The sequence below is a fragment of the Cynocephalus volans genome, chromosome 5 (genome assembly GCF_027409185.1).
Source record: "Cynocephalus volans isolate mCynVol1 chromosome 5, mCynVol1.pri, whole genome shotgun sequence".
NCBI lineage: Eukaryota > Metazoa > Chordata > Mammalia > Dermoptera > Cynocephalidae > Cynocephalus > Cynocephalus volans.
The window spans coordinates 43393895-43415278 of NC_084464.1; the positions used below are offsets into that span (position 1 = coordinate 43393895).

Consider the following 21384-nt stretch of genomic DNA (forward strand, 5'->3'; position numbering starts at 1 on the left):
ACATGCTCTCCTGCACCTGCCTTTTCCCCCTTAACAATGAATCATGGACACCATCCCATGAGGGAAGAACTTCCCTCTCCCTGAGAAATAAGTAACTGTTAGGTGAGAGGGAATTCCTGTTCAGGGACTTTGTGGACTGTGCTGCTGTGGAGGGAGGGGGTGTGAGGAAAGGAGCCCTGAGGTCTGGATGGAGGGGTGGGCAGGAGCCAGGAGCTGAGAGGTAGAACTGGGCACAGAGCTCCAGGGCAGGCAGGTGCAGGGTGGCATTGAGGGGATGTCCACCCCCCAGTACAAGTCTCCCTCACTCCCTCCACCCTCACCCTGGGTTCCACTTACCCTGGGGATGACCTCATCTTCCCACTGCCCGTGGAGCTGGTCTGCTCTTCCTTGCTGGCCTTGGGGTTCTGGGAGCAGCACTCCCAGGGGCCCTGGGGTGCCAGGGTCACGAGGGCGGAAGAAGGTGAAGACAACAGCACTGAGAGAGCCCAGGCAGAGGGAGGAGCATGGTGGGTAGGAAGGGAGCTGTCTGAGCGACCAGTTGCCTCCAGGAACTGGCTCTCTCCAGTCTTGGCCCCACTTCAGTGCCAGCCCTACCCAGACCCCTGCCCCTGCCCCGTTCTGCTGCCCACAACTCCAGCCCAGCATGGCCCAGACATAGTCCTGCTCCTGAGGGTAAAAATGTTCCTTCCAGTATAGGCAGAACTTGCTTTGTAATGCTGGTGCCCATAATTCCACAGGTCATGTGTGTGTTTTTCTTAACACTTTGTCTTTTTTCTCTTATTCCCCTCAAGTCCTTAATGTAAGAATTACATCAGTGGTTTGCAGATGAGGAATCTGACCCAGGCGATTCCATGCAGCACTCACTTATTGCACCAGTACCTATCAGGGCCAGCTCTGGGCCAGATGAGCTCATGGCTCCACAACTGTTGGTGAAATAACCTGGAAGGTTCATGCTCAGGTCCACATGACTCAAAAGCTCACACTGACATGGCTCAGGTGCTGACTGCCCCTCTACTTCCCTTTTCTCTCTTCTTGCTGACCCAGGATGACCATTTGTCTCGACCCTGTTTTGCACGGCATGTTGTAGGGGTTGGCCTTCTCAGGTAGGTCTGGGCACTTCTGCATCACTTGTAACTTTGGCTCCTAACAGTATGACATTGGCACAGGTGTCAAGCTATGTTGAAGTAGCCAGTCCTCCCTCCATACTTCCTAACTGGAGCAAAATCCCTGTCCACACACAGTAGGTATGTGAACTTTGTGTACAGATGTCGGGATCCTGCATTGTGTTCTGCAGTGGTATCCTGTTGGGGCTGGAGGCCACAATCACAGCCCTGTGGGCAGAGGTGTCTCAGAAGGAAGTGGATAGTCCAAGTTATGATCATCAGGGGAAAGGAAAGTCCTCAGGCAGAAGAACATGCCTCAGGAGGCAGGATTGCTGGAGAGTGGACAGCTGCTAACCAACTCACTGCCTTACGGACATCACCTTGGATTGAGAGGAAAGATGGCCTCTGCCATGGCATAGGGGATCAGGAACCAGGCAGGGAGGCCTTCCTAGAGGTCAGTGTTTCTCAAATGTGGGGGCTGAGCACCTTATGATGAGGCCAAAGACCTCACATTCCCCATTATCTGACTGTTCCCACATTTCAGTGGAAAAAGAACCAAAAACCTCTAAGAGTTTTAAGGGGAGAGGAGCTTTCCCCCATGTCCCTTAGTGATGGAGTTAGGCATGACTCATATTAGAGTTGGAGTGTGTCACACGACTTAATGTCTTAATTATTGGGACATAAGAGGCCAAAACTACTGTTACATGTATATGAAACTATCCAGTATGAGTTTAAACAACCCATGACCAACTAACATTGGAGTTGTAAATTGAATGCAAGATTACCAGCTATTGAGAAAAAACCAAACAATGACAAATGAAACTTGTGCTAGAAAATCTGAATGATACACTGATAACAAAGTAGGCTTCCTGAAAACTAGACATTTCATCCCTTCAAGTGTTCTGCTGTAGGGTAGGAACTCCAAAATGGACTAACCCCAATAATTTACAGTAGGTAGTCCTAAACCATAAATTGAAATAGATCTGTGGATTTTGGCTTTGTTCATGTGTGAGAACTGAAGAAAGTACCAGACTTTGGGTCAGTTCAAATCTGTTGGATGAGCTGTGGATCTCATAATCATAGAAATGTAGGAATGGAGATAAATATACAAAACCTGGATGTGATGCTAATTTTAGGTGTTAAATTGACTGGATGAAGTAATACCTAGGAACTTGGTAATGCATTTTGGGGTGTGTCTGTGAGGCTGTTTCCAGAGATGAGCATGTGAGCCTGGATGGAATAGGTGGGGGAAGATCTGTCTTCAATGTGGGTGGGCACGATCCAATCTACTGGAGGCCTGGAGAGAATAAAAACAGAAAAAGGCAAATATATCCATCTACCTTCTGGAGCTGGCACACGCTGTTACTCTCCTGTCCTCGGACAACAACTCCTGGCTCCCCAGCCTTTGGACTCCACAACTTGCACCAGTGGCACCCCAGGTTCTCAGACCTTTGCTCTCACAATGAGAGTTACACCATTAGCTTCCCTGATTCTGATGCTTTAGAACTTGGACTGAGCTGTGCTTCCAGCATCCCAGGATCTCTAGTTTGCAGACTGTCATGCAGCTTCTCAGCCTACAGAGAATCATGAGCCAATTCCCCTTAAATCCCCTTTTATATATCTATGTACATATCCTATTGGTTCTCTCTCTCTGGAGAATCCTGACTAATACACTAGGTTACCTAATTTTACGTTAAAATTTTATATTAGAAAATATACCTGTATTTTTTTTACTTTTTGTAATTCTTGAGTCTCTAACAGAGTCTTAATTGTGAGAATTATGGCCTGGCTTCTGCCGGTGGCCTGTCATCAGCCAGGGAGAAGCAGGGGATTATGGGAAACATCCACAAGGTCAAGGGGCTGCATGGCCCCTTGATGCTACTATGCGGATGGCGCGTTCACTATCGCATCCTACCCAGCAGGTTGGCAGGAATGGGGTGACTGATATGAATCATTGTAGCATTCATGCAAATCGCTTATGGACATGGGGACTTGGGAATATTAATGTCCACCATTACGTTAATGTGAGAGCTTACTAAGTGTCAGAGACCCTGCTGGGCACTTTTGTTCCTGTCTCAGATGATATTCACAGCAACCTTTCAAGAAAGCTCTTTTCATTTCACTTTTCTTGTATGTGGATGTCCAGTCATTCCAGCACCATTTGTTGAAAAGACTATTGTTTCTTCATTGTATTGCTTCTGTTAAAAACGAGTTGACTACATATATGTGCGTTTATTTCTGGACTTTCTTTTTTATTATTATTATATTTTATCAATATACAATGTAGGTGATATTTGTGTCCCTTTACTTATTCCTCCCTCCCCGCTCTGTCTTCCCCCTCCCGTCCATCAACATCATATCTGTTCGCTTGTCTTAACCAGTTCAAGGAATTGTGATGGTTGTGTCTTCTTCCCCCCTCCCCCACCTTTTGTTTGTGTATTTATTTATTTATTTTTAGCTCCCCAAAACAAGTGAGAACATGTGGTATTTCTCTTTCTGGGCCTGACTTATTTCACTTAATATAATTTTTTCTTTTTCTTTTTTTGTCTTTTTGTGAGATCCGAACCCGCGGCGGGAACGCCACTGCGCTCCCAAGCGCCACACTCTCCCGAGTGCGCCACGGGGCGGCCCACTTAATATAATTTTTCTAAGTCCATCCATGTTGCTGTGAATGGTAGTATTTCATTCTGTTTCATAGCACAGTAGAATGCCATTGGGTAGATATCCCACATTTTCCGTATCCACTCATCTGATGATGGACATCTGGGCTGGTTCCAACTCTAGGCTATTGTAAATAGTGCTGCAATAAACATTGGAGTACAGGTATCACTTTGACATGATGATTTCCATTCCTCTGGGTATATTCCCTCCAGTGGAATAGGTGGGTCATATGGTAGCTCTATCTGTAATTGTTTGAGGAACCTCCAGACCATTTTCCATAAAGGCTGCACCATTTTGCAGTCCCACCAGCAGTGTAGGAGGGTTCCTTTTTTTCCATAACCTCACCAACATTTATCATTCTCAGTCTTTTGAATGTTAGCCACCCTAACTGGAGTGAGATGGTATCTCACTGTGGTTTTGATTTGCATTTCCCAAATGCTATGTGATGTTGAGAATTTTTTCATGTGTCTGTTGGCCATTTGTATATCTTCCTTTGAGAAATGTCTATTCAGCTCCTTTGCCCATTTTTTAATTGGGTTACTTGTTTTTTTGCTGTAAAGTTGTTTGAGTTCCTTGTATATTATGGATATTAAGCCTTTGTCAGATGTATATTTTGAAAATATTTTCTCCCACTCTGTTGGTTGTCTTTTCACTCTCTTAATTGTTTCTTTTGCTGTGCAGATGCTTGATAAGTTTGATATAATCCCATTTGTTTATTTTTCCTTTGGTTGCCCATGCTTTTGGGGTCATATTCATGAATTCTGCACTGAATCCTACTTCCTAGAGTGTTTCCCCTATGTTTTCTTTAAGGAGTTGTATTGCTTCAGGGTGTATATTTAATTCTTCAATCCATTTTGAGTTGATTTTAGTATATGGTGAGAGGTATGGGTCTAGTTTTATTCTCCTGCATATAGATATCCAGTTTTCCCAGCCCATTTGCTGAAGAGGCTGTCTCTTCCCCAGTGTGTAGACTTGGTGCCTTTGTCAAAGATCAGATGTCTATAGGTATATGGGTTGATTTCTGGATTCTCTATTCTATTCCATTGATCTGTGTGTCTGTTTTTATGGCAGTACCATGCTGTTTTGGTTATTATACCTTTGCAGTGTAGTTTAAGCCAGGTAGTGTTATGCCTCCAGCTTCACTTTTTTTTTTTTCTCAGAATTTCTTTGGCTATTTGTATTCTTCTGTTTTTCCATATAAATGTTAGGATTGTTTTTTCCACTTCAGAGAAGAATGTCACTGTAATTTTGATGGATATTGCATTGAACTTGTAGATCACTTTGGGTAGTATGGACATTTTCACAATGTTAACTCTTCTGATCCAAGAGCATGGGATGTCTTTCCATCTTCTTGTGTCCTCTTTAATTTCTCTTAACAGTGGTTTGTAGTTCTTATTGTAGAGATTTTTCACATCCTCGGTTAACTTTATTCCTATGTTTGTTTGTTTTTGGTTTTGGTTTTTTGGGGTTTTTTTTTTTTTGGTGGCTATTGTAAATGGGCTAGATTTCTTGATTTCTTTTTCTGCATGTTCACTTGTGGAGTATAGAAATGCTACTGATTTTTGGGTGTTGATTTTGTATCCTGAAATATTGCTGAAATCATTTATCAACTGTAGGAGTTTCTTTGTAGAGGCTTTAGGCTGTTCAATATACAGGATTACATCGTCTACAAACAGGGGCAGTTAGACTTCATCTTTTCCAATCTGGATGCCCTTTATTTCCTTCTCTCCTCTGATTGCTCTGGCTAGTTCTTCCAACATTGTGCTGAATAGGAGTGGTGAGAGTGAGCATCCTTGTCTAGTTCCTGTTCTTAAGGGAAAAGCAATGGACATATGATATATGGCTTTCATTATGTTGAGATACTTTCCATCTATGCCTAACTTGTAGAGAGTCTTTATCATGAATGAATGTTGAATTTTTTCAAATGCTTTTTCAGCATCTATTGAGTTGATCATCTTGTCATTGATTTTACTGATGTGGTGTATCACATTTATTGATTTGCATATATTGAACCAACCTTGCATCCCCGGGATGAATCCCACTTGATCATGGTATAGAATTTTGTGTATGTGTTGCAGTATTCTGTTAGCTAGTATTTTATTTTGAATTTTTGCATCTATATTCACCAAGGATATTGGCCAGTAGTTTTCTTTTTTTGTTGTATCTTTGTCTGGTTTTAGTATCGGGGTGTTGTTTGCTTCATAGAATGAGTTTGGGAGAATGGCCTCTGTTTCAATCTTTTGGAATCATTTGTAGAGAACTGGTATCAATTCTTCTTTGAAGGTTTGGTAGAATTCTGCAGTGGACCCATCTGGTCCTGTGCTTTTCTTTGTTGGGATCCTTCTGATAACAGCTTCAATCTCTTTTATTGTTATTGGTCTGTTCAGATTTTCTACATCTTCTTGACTCAGATTTGTAGTTTGTGTGTGTCCAGAAATTTATCAATTTCCTCCAGATTTTCAAATTTGTTGGCATATCATTGTTTATAGTAGTCTCTAATGATTTCTTGTATTTCTGCAGTATCAGTTTGAATATCACCCTTTTCATTTTTATATTTGGGTCTTCTCTCTTTTTTTTTTTGTTTTTAGTTAGCTTTGCAAATGGTTTGTCAATTATATTTATCTTTTCAAAAAAACTTTTTGTTTCATTGATCTTTTGTATCATTTTTTGGGCTTCTATTTCATTAAATTTTGCTCTGATCTGAATGACTTCTTTCCGTCTACTTATTTTGGGTTTGGCTTCTTCTTGTTTTTCTAATTCTTTAAGGTGAAATATTAGGTTGTTTACTTGCCCTCTTTCCATTCTTCTGAAGTAAGCATTTAATGCGATAAATAACCACCTTAGTACTGCTTTTGCAGTATCCCACAGGATTTGGTATGATGTATCTTTATTTTCATTAGTTTCAATAAATTTTTTGATTTCCTGTTTAATTTCTTCTTGGACCCATATGTCATTAAGTAGAATGCTGTTTAATTTCCATGTGTTTGTATAGTTTCCAGAGTTTCATTTGTTATTGATTTCTAATTTTAATCCACTGTGGTCTGAAAAAACACATGAAATAATTCCAATTTTATTGAATTTGTTGAGAATCTATTTGTGACCTAACAGGTGATCTATCCTGAAGAATGTTCCATGTGCTGATGAGAAGAATGAATATTCTGAGGTTGCTGGATGGAATTTCTGTAGATATCTGCCAAGTCCAATTGATCTAAAGTGTTGTTTAGATCTTGTGTTTCTCTGCTGATTCTTTGCCTAGATAATCTGTCCAATATTGAGAGTGGGGTGTTCAGGTCCCCTTCTATTATGGTATTAGTGTCTATCTCATTCTTCAGGTCTAATACTGTTTGCTTTATAAATCTGGCTGCTCCAACGTTGGGTGTGTTATATTTATGATTGTTATGTCTTCTTGATAGATAAATCCTTTTATCATTTTATAGTGGCCTTATCAGTTTTTATGGTTTTAGGTTTAAAGTCTATTTTATCTGATATAAGAATAGCTACTCTGTCTCATTTTTCATTTCTATTTGCATGGTATATCTTTTTGCATCCTTTCACTCTTACTCTGTGTGTGTCTTTACAGGTGAGGTGACTCTCTTGGAGGCAGCATATAGTTGGGTTCACCTTTTTAATCCAGTCAGTCAGTCTGTGTCTTTTGAGTGGGGAATTTAATCCTTTTACATTAAGAGTTGTTATTGAAAGGTGTTGATTTGCTCCTAGCATTTCATTGATTTTTGTTTAGATGTCTTATGTATCTTTTGTTCCTTACTTTCTGAATTACTGCTTGTTTTCTGTATTTGTTGGTTTCTTGTTGTGATAGATAAGCTTTTTTCCTCATTATTGTTAGCACTTTTATTTTATTAGTGGGTTTTGTTTTTTCTTGAGTATTTATCGCAGTGGTGGTTGTTTTTCAGACACCAAACCCAGTACTCCCTTGAGAATTTGTTGTAAGACTGGTCGTGTGGTAGTGAACTCCCACAGTTTTTGTTTGTGTGAGAAATATCCTATTTGTCCTTCATTTTGGAAGGATAGCCTTGCTGGGTAATGTATTCTTGGCTGGCGATCTTTGTGTTTTGATATTTTCAACATATCATCCCATTCTTTTCTGGCTTTTAAGGTTTGTGATGATAAGTCTGATGTTAGTCTGATTGGTGCTCCCTCATGAGTGACTTCATGCTTCTCCCTTACAGCTTTTAAGATTCTCTCTTTGTCTTTAAGTTTTGCCAATTTGACTATAACATGTCTTGGAGATGACCTTTTTGGTTTGAATATGTTTGGGGATCTTTGAGCCTCCTGAATCTGAAGATCTGTGTCTTTCCCCATACCTGAAAAGTTTTTTACCATTACTTCATTGAATATGTTTTCAATGCCATTTCCTTTTTCCTCCCCTTCTGGAATACCCATGACGCGGATATTTGAGTGCTTAAGGTCGTCTGTTATCTCTCTTAGATTTTCTTCAAGTTTTTAATTCTTTTTTCTTTTGTTTTTATCTGCCTGTGTTATTTGAAACAGCTCATCTTGAAGGTCAGAAATTCTCTCTTCTGCTTGTTCTAGCCTGCTGGTTAAAATCTCTGGTGTGTTTTTTATTTTGTTGAATGAATTCTTCAGCTCCACGAGCTCTGCTGCATTCTTTTTCAGGGCATTTATTTCTTTGTACATTTCTTCTTTCAGTACCTGTATACTTTTTCTCATTTCCTTGTGTAATCTCACTGAGTTTTCTTGTATCTCATTTCGTTTTCTTAGAATTGTTGCTCTAAATTCCTTGTCATAATTTCAAGGACTTCCTGTTCTATAAGATCTAGAGCTTTAGAATTATTATTACTCTTTGGTGGTGTTGTACTTACTCGATTTTTCATATTTCTGGTATCTTTCCTTTGATGCTTAGTCATTGTGGCAGGGGATTTCACGGTCCACTCATTTGACCCTAGTATCTCCCTGGGATCCTGCAGGGACTGTCAATTTGGCACAGCTGCCTCGGTGCCTGTGGGTGGAAGGCTCAGGCCTCCCTGGGCCGTGGGCCCTGGCTTGGGCTGTGGGGAGTCATGCAGCGACACCTACCTGTTCGGGAGACGGTGCCTCAAGGCACACGGTGGTCCTGGCAGCTCTCAGGCATCTCTGGGGTCCTCCCCGGGTGGCCATGCACTGGCTTTGGTTGGAGGGATCACGTGGCAGGTGCTTACCTGCTTGGTGCAGGTGCCTCAGGGTGCACGTGGTCCCGGCGGCTCTTGGGCATCTCTGAGGCCTCCCTGTGTGGGCCTGTGGCCTGGGCTGTGGGGCCCCTGCCGCAGCACCTACCTGCTCCTGCACGGGTGTCTGGGTGCACGGTGGTCCTAGCAGCTCTCGGGCAGCTCTGGGGGCCTCCCTGGATGGTGTGCACTGGCCTGGACTGGGGAAGTCCCACGGCAGCGCCTACCTTCTCTGGCGCAAGTGCCTTGGGGCACACGGTGGTCCCAATGACTCTGGGCATCTCTCCTATTTCCGGGCTTTCTATCCCATCCCATTGATCTATTTGTCCATTCTTTTGCCAATACCATGCTTTCTTGATTACTGTGGATTTATAGGAAATCTTGAAGTCAGGTAGTGTCAATTCTCTGACTTTGTTCTCCTACACTGGCTATTCTGGGTCTTTTACCTCACCATGTAAATTTTAGAATACAATAACTTGCTGGATTTTGATCGAGATTGTATTGAATGTTTAGATAAAGTTGGGAAGAATTGACATCTTGACAATATTGATTCTTCCTAAACTTGAACATGGATTCTCTCTCCATTTATTTAGTTTTCTTATTTCTTTCATCAGAGTTTTGTAGTTTTCCTCACGCTGATCTTGTACATATTTTGTACATATTCTTGAACATATTTTGTTAGATTCACAACTAAGTATTTCATTTTTGGAGGTGTTGATGGAAACGGTAATGTGTTTTTAATTTTAAATTCCACTTTTTCATTGCTGGTATATAGGAAAGCAATTGACTATCGCATGTTAACCTTGTATCTTAGAAACTTGCTATAATTGCTTGTTAGTTTCTTGAGGTTTGCTGTCCTTGTTGTTTCTTTTGGATTTTCTACACAGACAATCACGTCATCTGTGAACAAAGTTTTATTTCTTTCTTTCCAATCTGTATACCTTTTAGTTCCCTTTCTCATTACGTTAGTTAGGCCTTCCAGTTCAATGTTGCAAAGAAGTGGTGAGAGGGTCATTCATGCCCTGTTCCTAATCTTAACAGGCAAGCTTCTAATTTCTCACTATTAAGTATGAAGTAAGCTGTGGGCTTTTTGTAGATGTTCCTTATTGAGTTGAAAAAGTTCCCCTTCTATTCATAATTTGCTTTGATTTTTTTCTTTTATCATGAACGGGTGTTGGTTTTCTCAAATGCTTCTTCTCTAACTGTTGATATGATCATGAAATTCCTCTTCTTTAGCCTGTTGGTGTAATGGATTATATTAATCAATTTTCACATCTTGAACCCATCGTGCATACCTGAGGTAATTCCCACTTGCTCATGGTATATATTCTTATATATACATTGTGGAATTCATTTGCTAATATTTTGATGAGGATTTTTGCATCCATGTTCATGAGAGATATTGGTATGTAGTTTTCTTGTAATGTATTTGTCTGATTTTAGTATTAGGGTAATGCTGGCCTCACAGAATGAGTTGGGAAGTATTCCTTCTGCTTCTTTCTTCAGGGAGAGATTGTAGAGAATTGCTATAATTTCTTCCTTAAATGTTTGGCAGATTCACCACTGAACCCATTTGGGTCTGGTGCTTTGAGGTCTACAATACTAATTTTTGATCCAATTTCAGTTGTAAATATAGGTCTATTCAGACCATGTATTTTATTTCATTTTTTTCATTAAAAAATTATTTTGAATAAATTTATTTTTATTTTTATTTTTTTTAAAGATGACCAGTGAGGGGATCTTAACCCTTGACTTGGTGTTGTCAGCACCATGCTCACCCAGTGAGCTAACCCGCCTTCCCTATATGGGATCTGAACCCGTGGCCTTGGTGTTATCAGCACCACACTCTCCTGAGTGAGCCACGGGCTGGCCCCTGAATAACTTTAGATTTGCAGAAGAGTTGTGAAGCTTAGAACTCAGAGTTCCTGTATATCCTTCTCCCAGCTTCCCTTAATGTGAATAACAAAACCAAGTTAAAACTAAAAATCTAAGAAATTAACATTGGTTCAATACTGTTAACTAAACTGTACACTTTATTTGCATTTCTTCAATTTTTCTGGTAATGTCCTTTTTCTGGTCTAGGACTCAATCTAGCAAACTTAATGTATTTAGTTCTTGTGGCTCCTTAACCTCCTCTGATCTGAGATTTTCTCATTCTTTACCTGTTTTTATGACCTTGACAGTGTTGAGGAGTACTGGACAGATAATTTGTAGAATGTCACTCAGATTGAGTTTGTCTGAGGTTTTCTCACGATCAGTTTGGGCATATGGGTTTGGGGAAGAACAGCATAGAGGTCACATGCCCTTCTCATGTCAGCACATCAAGTGGTGCGTGGTGTGAACATGGCTTGGATTGCTAGGTTTAGGTTATGTCTACCAAGCTTCCCCTCTGTAAAATTACTATTTTTGCCTTTGCATGCTCAATTCTTGAGAAGTGAGCCACAATGTCCAGGCCACATTTAAGGGGAAGGAAATTGAGCATCAGTTCTTGGAAGGAGGGTTCTCTTTATATATTACTTGGAATTCTTCTGTAAGGAAGATTTGTCCCTTCTGTCCCATTTATTTATTTATTCAATCATTTACCTATTTCAGTATGGACTCACCGATGTTTATTTTTAATTTGGGTTTATTACCCAATGCTATTGTTATTTTGTTGCTCAGGGTATTCCAGTTTAGTTCATAGGAAGTTCTCTCAGGTTGGCTCCTGTGTCCCTTTGACAAGCCCCCACTGGGGGAGGACGGGAGTATGGGGGCAGAAGGAAACTTCCTTTCTGGCAGTACATTATGTTCCAGGCTTATCAGGACCATCACCTGTCTCAGCCATACAATCAGCTATGATTCTAAGGATTCCTGGTTCCTTTTACTGGAGAATAATATTTCAAACTGAAGATCCAGGCTTGGGTGCTCATTTCACTTTTCTAAAGAGGACACAGAGGTTCCGAGAGCTGCCTGAGCTCACAAGGCAGGTCAGTGGCTCTCACTTCAGTGCATCAGAGCTTGTTCTATGTGGTCTTTGACATCTAGCACTCGATGGCCAGTTTCCCATGCACATCTCTATTTTCTAAGCTCTGTTCTTTTCTGTTTGTGGGGCTTAGTCATTAATAATTTTATTCTCCAATATTTGGAGACTTTCCTAAAGGAAAATTTCATGTTTCAGAAACAAGTTTCACTTAAAAATTGGCCAGAATATGTATGACACAGAAAAGACATCAGTGGGAGAAACCACTTCTATTTTTCTTCCATGTGGAATATTTCCCTGTTCCTGCTGCTCTTTAAATGTCCCTGGGCCTGGGAGAAGAACAGTTCCCTTGGTATGAGAGAAAAATGATTATGTGGAAACATCTGCCTTCATCACCCCCCAACCCTTTCATTTTTGCTCTGTTTGTGCCCATTCTCCCTCCCCAACCCCTGGCCCATGAGCCTTTTCCTTCTCCCAGCCTCAGGCAGAGCCCATTCTCACTGAGAGCTGGCTCCTCAGTGGGAAGTGAGGGTAGAAGAGGAGACGGAGGTCAGAGCCTGGGTCTGTGGCAGAAGGTGCAGCAGGGATGAAGGGGGTCAGAGTGAGAAGGACTTCTGAATGAGGGTGACATGGGAGTGATTGGAGCGTGGCTGAGGACAGCCCAGCACCTCCATCTAGGAGGGAAGGGAGGAGCCTTGGGTGCATGGACAGAGAGTGGGGCAGGGTGTGAATGAGATGCCCCCACCCCCATCCCTGGTCCTCTGACAGCTCCTCACTCCAGTCACACTGAGAGGTCCCTCCAGGCACAGGTGCTCCACCAGGCAGGTGTATCTCTGTTCCCCTCCAGGAGGACCCCCACAGTTATCCAGTATTGATAGTCGTCTGTCCTCCCTGCCCCTCAGGTCAGCTGCCCCTGAACCCTGAGTCCAAGGTTAGCTCCTTCCCTTCCTGCAGCAAAGTCAGACTGACATTGGCAAGTGAGGGGTCGACTGCTTGGCCTCTCAGCACATGATTGCCCTCAGAGTCCTCCTTATCAGTGACCACAGCCCTGCGTGGCACTGGACACAGGAGAGAGCAGAGAGATGGAGTTAGAGGGGTTCCCCTCAACCTCCCCCTTCCTCACTGGGTCTTCTTCCACACACCAGGGCCTTCCCCTCCCCCAACCCCAGGACTTCTCACAGCCTTGACAGGAAGTTGGGCGGACGCAGGTCCCCACAACCCCCTGCAGAAGCCTTTCCCTAAGTGTGCCTGCCTGCATTCCTGCTGCAGCTTTAGTGCCTGCCCCAAGCAGAGCCCTGGCTATGTACAGAGGGCAATTCTGGAATGTTCTTCCTTCAGACATCTGAATGGCTCAATGCCTCTCCTCCTTCAAGTCTGCTCAGATGGCACCTCATGAGGTCCACCCTGACCATCCTATCTTAAAGTGCCATTTCTTCCGTTACTTTGCATTGTGTGTCTACTGTGCCTGATTTTTTCTTTATATCTCCTATCATTTTCTAACATAATGTGAAGATTTCTTCACTTATGGTCTCAACAATATCTGCCATCCCACATGCTTTTTCACAATGTGACCTTGCCATCCCCTATCAAGAGCTGGGGACTTATCTCCCTCCCCTTGGGTCTCTTACTGGCTCTGATGACTACAACATGGGGAAAGGGACACTGCCTGACTTCTGAGGTTCTGACATAAGATGCTCTGTGGCTGCTTAAACATCCCCTCCTGGACCCCAGGTTTGGAGCTGGGAGCAACCAAGCCATGTGGAGCAGAAGGTGGAAGAGAACCCAGGCCACCAGATAAAACAGCCCCAGAGAGCTCTCAGCAGACAGCAGCACTGACACAGCCCTGTGCAGGAGCCTTTTCATGGTTCTAGGCCATTCATCCTCTGGCCCAGGTCACGTGGAGCAGAAGAGCTGCCTGCTAAGCCCAGTCAACCCATAAAATGAGAGTTAATAAGAAGGTTGTTGTTTTAGTTTGGGATTGTTTGGGACTCTTTGTTACCCAGCAGTAGATAACAAAAACACATGCCATATAGTTTACTGCTGTTGTTATGTTTTTATTTGTCTGTCTTTCCTGTGAGATTTTCAGCATAAGGAGAGCAGCTGTTTTGTGACTATTAAATGATTTACTGGGCCAAGAACAATGCCTGGCACAGAGGTACTTTTAAATATTTGTTAGATGAATGAATAAATACAGTGATAATTCCTTAAAGTTGGGTCTGAGACTGAAAAGGGTAAGTTTACTGGTGTTTGGTTTTGGGGTTGTATTAGTCTGCTTGGGCTGCCATAACAAAGCACCACAGACCGGTGACTTAACAACAGGCATTTACTTCTCACAGTTCTGGAGGCCAGAAGTCCAAGATCAGGATGCTGTCAGATTGGGTTCCAGGTGAGGACCCTCTTCCTGGCTTGCAGACAGCTGCCTTCTTGCTGTATCCTCACATCGGACTGAGAGAGGGAGCTCCAGTCTCTTCATCTTCTTATAAGAACACTAATCCCATCTTGGGGACCTGCATTCTCGAGAACTCATCTGAATTTAATACCTCCCAATGGCCCCTCCTCCTAATACCATCAAATTGGGTGTTAGAGCTTCAAGATATGAATTAGCGGGGAGGGGGTGGTGGGGACACAAACATCCAGTGCATGCCTAAGTCCAAAATCTAGGCCCCAGAAATTTGGTTTCTGGGGAGGGGTCCCTTCCTGGCTTGTGGATGGCCACCTCCTCTCTATGCGCTCATATGGCCTTTGCTCTGTGCGTGTGCAGAAAGAGAGACAAATCTGGAGTCTCTTCCTCTTAGAAATACCACTTCTATCAGATTAGGACCCTTCCCTTATGATCTCATTTAACCTTAATTATCTCCCTAAAGGCCCTATCTCCAAATGCAATCTATTGGGCTTCAATATGTGAAGTTTGGGGAACACAATTCAGTCCATACTAGGGGTCTTCTGTGAAGTGATGGGTATGTGTTTCATACATACTAGTTGGTCCTGGTTTCATGAGCCACTCAACAAGAATGAGCTCAGCACCACCCCACATTTGTGGTCTGTTCACACAAGAACCACAGACCAGCGATGCCTGACCACCTACTGCTTCTGATATATCTTGGGCCTGGGAAGGGGTCGTCTAGGTTGCAAGGTCATAGGTCACTGATGCCCAGATCTCAGCTGTGGCTCAGCTGCAATGTGGGGGGCCCAGGAAGATTCTCCCCTAGCTTCTGTATGCCCAAAGCCCTGGGTCAGTCATCAGGGTAAAATTGAGATTTGATCACAGGTCTACAGATCTCCTAAGTTCAGGGCTTAGAGGCGGCAGAGAAGGGTCACCAAAGAAGAAAGAGATACAATTCCAGAGCTCACAGGCAGAGAGTTGCAGAGGGAACAGGGGCCAAATCTAAGAAACTGGGAAATGGGTAGTCGGTCACCTGGGTCTTATGTCTGAGTACCTTGTAGCCCACGATAGTGTCCAGCTTCTACTGTGTGTCCAACATAACATCCTCTGGGGATTCTTGGCCTGGCTGCAGTTGTCATAGGGAAGGAAGGGACACCTGAAGGACCTGAAAGCCAGCTGCTTGAGTCTGGTCTCAGACAGAGGTGCAGACCCTTGCCCTTCACTCTCTATGGCCCAAGACCAAGAAAACACCAGGAAAACTCCACAGGTGTTTCCTTGGCCAGCCCTTCCCATGCCACGCTCCTCCCTGGGTCCTTCCTCCCTTCCTTGTAACCTCTACTCCCCCTGATGTCCCTATTTCAGCCATATCCCCACTTCCTCAGGATTCTCCCTCCTTCCTTGACCTAATGCCCCAGGATCCCCCTCCTCCAGCCCAAATCCCAGGATCAGAGACTCACTGAACTGAGTCCCAGGTGGAGGGGACTCTATCCCCAGAGGCAACATCAGGAGCAAGTGATAGGGACTCTGGAGTCTAAGGCCCCATCCCAGGAGGCTTAGGGTGCGTAATATTGTGTCTTCACCCTGGACTTGAGGTTTCTGTCTGCTCCCCACAAGCCTCTCTGCAGCCCATTGATGGCAACAACCAGGAAAACTGAAAAGTAGAAACATTTTCCTTTACTCCCTTTTTTTTCATGCTCCTTCGTGTGTTCGTGTTTGAGAATTTTACTTCATTTATAGGCACAGACAAAATCAATACGTCTCAGTACCAGTCTCAAGTTTTTTCATAAGTTATGAAGTTTACCTCACAAGAAACCAAATTTTAAAAAATTAGAATTCAGCATCCACTGCTATTTAGATTATGGGTAAAGGAAAAGGTCGGGCAGGAGGATGGCAAATCTGATGACCAGTGTCTTTCTAGTCGAGAGTATCCTCGAGGGCAGGACAGAGGCACCACCACCACTAAAGAATCTTGTCAACCTTCGCAACACAGCGACAGTCACCAAAGCAACATATACCGATATCGAAGACACGGCAGAAGGGGATTACTAAGAGGGCTCTCCGAGTCCCCTCACTGAGTAACTTCCTCAGTACAGCCGAGTTCCGAGGTCAGGACGGACTGCGGGGACCAGACGTGCGGATTCCGAGCGTGGGAGCGCCGCCCGGGGGCGCCCACACCGCCGACTGCGCATGCGGCCCCGGGCGATCTCAGGCGGGGTCGCGGAGGCGCCAGGACACCGGTCCCGGCCGACAGCTCGGCGCGGAGGGCAAGCAGGGCCGGCGCCTTCTCGCCCCGGAGCCGGGAGGCCGCCCCGCCCGCGCCCACAGCGACAGCCGGCGCCGCCGCCACCTGCCCGCGGGGGACGCGGGGCCGGGAACGGCGGCAGGAAGGAGGCTCGGCCGGCGGCCGCGGAGGAAGCGGCGCAGCCCGCACCCGCCGGCATCATCGCGGCGTCCTCGGCCGCCCTCACAGGTTGCGCGCCAGACTCTCTCGTGCGCCTTCTCGGTATCCTTCTAGCAACGACGACAACTTTGGTGTGACGTTTTTCAGGAAGGATCCATGAGACTTCGGTGACGTGCTCATCTCTGGCAGGAGCCCTGGGCGTCTGGGTCTGGGAAGGGAGGAAAAAAATCCCTGTAATTCACTTGGAACGTCTTGAAGGATCTTTTCAAAACGTGTTACATTAAAAGTCCCTCGAGTTTAATTCAAACTCGGCATCTGCACTCAGAGGACTCAGACTCATAAAATCATTTCCGTCTTTATACCAGTGACCGATCACTTACTCCAACTTGCAAAATCCTTCTCTTTATCCAACATTTCCCACCAGCATTTCCTCCATTCTGTGGGTCTTTCTCTGACCTGTTGGAATTAGTAGATGTATGGGGAATTTTTTCTCTTTTTAAAATTTCATTTCACTTCATTTAAGAACCGCCTTTATGTACAGACATCACACACACAAAAAATAATAATATACATGCACCGGAGGTTTTCCAAGGAATAGGAGTTGGAAATAAAATTGAAGCACAATTAGGAGAACTGAAATTGTCCTAGAGACGTTCTGAGGATCATGCCTCCAAATATTCATGACAACCACTTTCACAAGTTCTTCTTTCAGAAGTTCTTCTCCGTGAACACGTGGAAATTCTGGCCCGGCTGCACTGTGGCCAGCTCTGTGTTAGTTGCATTCAGCTTCTCCATTACTTGTTTGAAGATAAGTGAAGACTTGACGGCTTCCTTCAGTGTCACAGGCCCTGTAAACTTCTCACAGTGAGCTCTGGGCATCCTCTGAAGCAGAGCCGATTGCTCGAGCATCACACTATACAAAGGTCTCAGATCGGTCCATATGAAACAGCTGGGGTCCTCTCTCATCCCGTCCTCCAAATGACAGTGCTACTCCAAAGGGACGAGACATGTCACCTGGATCTGCATGTTTGTCTCCAAACACTGCAGCCTGATGGGACACAGCCTGGATCATACTCTTCAATCTCACTGTCTTGTAGGTGAGTCAGTGGTATTGTGTCTCCACTCTGGCTTTATCAATTAAAGTCTTAGCATCATCAGCTAGCCCACTCATGGCACAACCAATGTGAGCATCAACCTCTACAGTTCTGTCAATGCTGCTGGGCTCTGTGAGTGGGGAGGTAATTCTCTTCTCTACAATACTTGTGACTGGCATTTCGAGTGAGAGGTCATGTGAGTCTGAGCCCTTACACCTGTAGAGTCCATACTAATTCTGAGTAGTTAGTGTCAGGATTGAGTTGAATTGTAAGACACTCAGTTGGTGTATGAGAATCAGATAATTGGTTAACGTGTGTAGGAAAAACAAAAACAAAAACCCTCACCATCCAACAAAGAGAAGTTTAGAGTAAGAGTAAGCAAGTAAACTTCTACTTTATCTCACCCTGGAGCCAAAGAGAAGCAAAAGATAAATACGTATATCATGTCCTCAAGTCTACTAAAAGCAGTCTGCTACCAGCTGTTCATGCTCCAGACCTTCAGTGGCACTACATCCAAAGTAGAAAATTAGGATTTTTTTTTTTTTAGTCCTTTGTGGTGTCACATAGAAACTGAAAAATGTTAGAGATTCTCTCCCCTGAAATATTTCCACGTACAAGGAAATATAAACATTAATAGAAAACATCAGGCACACACAGATGCTCTGAAGTCTTACAGAGTTGGGTGTTTTAATCCTAGTAAGAGACAAAGGCAAGGAGAAGATGTTTTGCATGATCATTTCAATATCCCACAATGCCCCTCCAGTTATCTAGAGTATAACCCTGTATGGACAAAAGCCATATCTAATAACATACTCTTAAGGGATTGAGTGGAAAAATGTCATTTATTAGTCACTTGTTCATCAGCCAAATCTGAGTCCCTGCAAAGTACCAGGTTGAGTTCTAGTCTTCAGGATTGCAATTTGGTGTTCTCTTTCCACTCATTACTGTCCAGCATCTGAACCCTCTTACTATGTCAGGAGAATTCTATACCTGAAGACTTGATAGGAGGTAGAAACCACTTCCTTCCATAAGAGAGGAAAACTCACTTTCCCTAACATTGTAAGAATGTTAGTGGACACATGCATAAGGCTTTGTCTCCACCAATCAGATGACCACATGCCAAACTCTTAACCCAGGACGTGGTGATACAGAGAGGCTGGGACTGTGCAGAATGCAGTTGGCAAGGGTGTGTGAGCAGCAGTAGTCACACCCAGTTTCCAGAAGCAGCAGTGATAGCAGTCCTAGCCACAGGGTCCAGTGTTCAGAATCAAGGTGTCAGTGGTGTGAGCAGTGGCATCTGTGCCCAGCAGCAGGGCAGTGGTTCCTATGTGGGACCCAACTTAGAGTGGTTTGAGGATTCTGTTCCTGGCTGTGTAGACTCAACCCTGTTCTGTGGCTTTTCCCAAAATGAAATTAACCTTGAATATCATGTAATATTATACATATATATTACATATGTGTGTATATACATATATACACATACACATAACTTTATCTGTAAATTAGAAAGTTTGGATTCCATTATTTGCTCCAAGAGGTAAGAAATCTGGGGAATAGTTTCAGAGAGCAGTATTCAGAGACACTGTCTATGCTGAGCTGTGAATCACATCGTGAATCTTCCATCATTCCATCTTATACCTCATGGGAGAGAGAAAGACATGAATCTGCCAACATCACATCTCATAACTGACAATATCTGTCTTCCATTTTCCTTCTGAGACGAAAAAAAATCAGTTTTAAATGTGGATTTAAGACATCTCCCCACTCTGAACACTCACTGATCACTGACTTCAGTGGTTCCCAATCTGGCAGAGCACCAGGATTGCTTGCGGGCTTGTTAAGAAATACCCAGGCCTCTCCCCAAACCCACTCTGTGAGACGATTAGGCACAGGGTCAAGCAATCACTTATTTAACAAGTCTTACAGGTGAAGATGACACACAGCCTGTAAGAGTGATCTAAAGACCAGCAGCTTCAGCACTAACCTTGTTATAGATACAGAATCTCATTTTCTACTCCAGGCTGTCTGAATTGTAACAAGACATCCAGGTGATTCTTGTGCACAGTAAAGTCTGGGACTCACTGGTCTATGTGTCTTCTAGACATGTCAGAACTGTGTGGTCTGTTCTGGGCATGTGCTGTGATCACATCACTCAGCATTCGGTCCAGAGTTCAGTCTTTGTTCCCTTTCTCATCTACAGCCAATCTCTCACTCGGTGACCTCATCTGTGCTCAAGACTTTAAATATCATTTATATGGTGTCACTTTCCAAATCTATTTCTCTTCTCTGACATTGCTCCTAAACTCCAGACTCATCCATCCAACTGCCAACCCAACCACATCACTTGAATTGCTAACAGCCATCTCAGCTTCAACATCTCTTAAACAGCATAGCTGTGATGTCCCCTCCTCACATATGCCTCTTCCAGTGTCTTCTCTTCTCCACTGACAGCAACTCCATCCTTCTACCTGCATGGTCCTAAATGGGGTGTCCCTCTTGTCTCCTCTTTCTCATATCACAGATATCATGCATTAGGAAATGCTGTGAAGTCTGTCTTCAGAAGTATCCAGAATCCAGTCACTTCCCACTATTTCCACTGCTCACACCTGTCGATGCAACTGACATTTCTGGTGGGAGCACTGTGCTAGTTCCCTACGCTTTTCCTACCACCTCACTGGCCCTCGCCTCTTGATCCTGTTCTCAGCACAGCAGCCAGAGGGATCCTTTCACCAGAGAAGTTATATCATGTCCCTCTTCTGCTCAGCACTGTCTTCTAACTCCCCATCTCATTCAGAGAAATGTCAAACCCATCTAACATCCTCCAGGCGTACATGATGTGGCTGAAGCTGACGTCATCTCAGTCACCCTCTGCTCCTGCTGTCCCAGCCTCCTCACTCTTCCCAGAACACATACATCTTCCTGCCCCAGTGCATTTGCAGTGGGGTTTCCCCCACCTCAGGAGAACTTGTCCCAGTCATCCTCATGGATAATTCCTCATGTCCTTCAAATCTTCCCTCAAAGGTCACCTTTGCAACAAGGACCACACTGATCACCCCAGTAAAACAGCCCTCTTCCCTGTCCCTACACACTGCACTGTGGATCACCTTCCCCACAGCACTGACCACCTTCCACTATAAACACTTTCCTTAGTTACTCTGCATAGACTATAAAAAGTCTGTCTCTTCCCACTAGAACATATGCTCCACAAGGCCAGCAAGGTTTATTTTTGCTTCAGTGATGTTTCCCAGATGCAGAAACACTGTGTTACATATCTGGCCCACAACATAGAATGGTTGAATGGATGGTCATGGTAGAGCACCTCCCTATTCCAGAGACAGTATTATTATTAAAGCAGCTTCAGACATAATGCTGTCTTGTGGCAGCTACAGCACAATGTCCCCTCACACTGACATCAAAGCTGCCTGTGTACTTCTCATAAGTGCTGCTCCTTTGTCTCTCCCTCCCCTCCCTCCCCAGCCCTCCTGTGCACCAGAGCACACAGTTATACTTCTCTCTTCAGAAAAGACAATCTTTGGGCTGGCCCCGTGGCTCACTCGGGAGAGTGTGGCGCTGGGAGCGCAGTGGCGCTCCTGTGCCGAG

General features: G+C 44.1%; 1 pseudogene; it reads right to left on the minus strand.

The window, feature by feature from the left end:
• Positions 1–17398: 17398 nt before the first annotated feature.
• Positions 17399–17963, minus strand: LOC134378996 (proteasome subunit alpha type-5-like; annotated as a pseudogene).
• Between the last annotated feature and the right edge of the window lie 3421 nt (positions 17964–21384).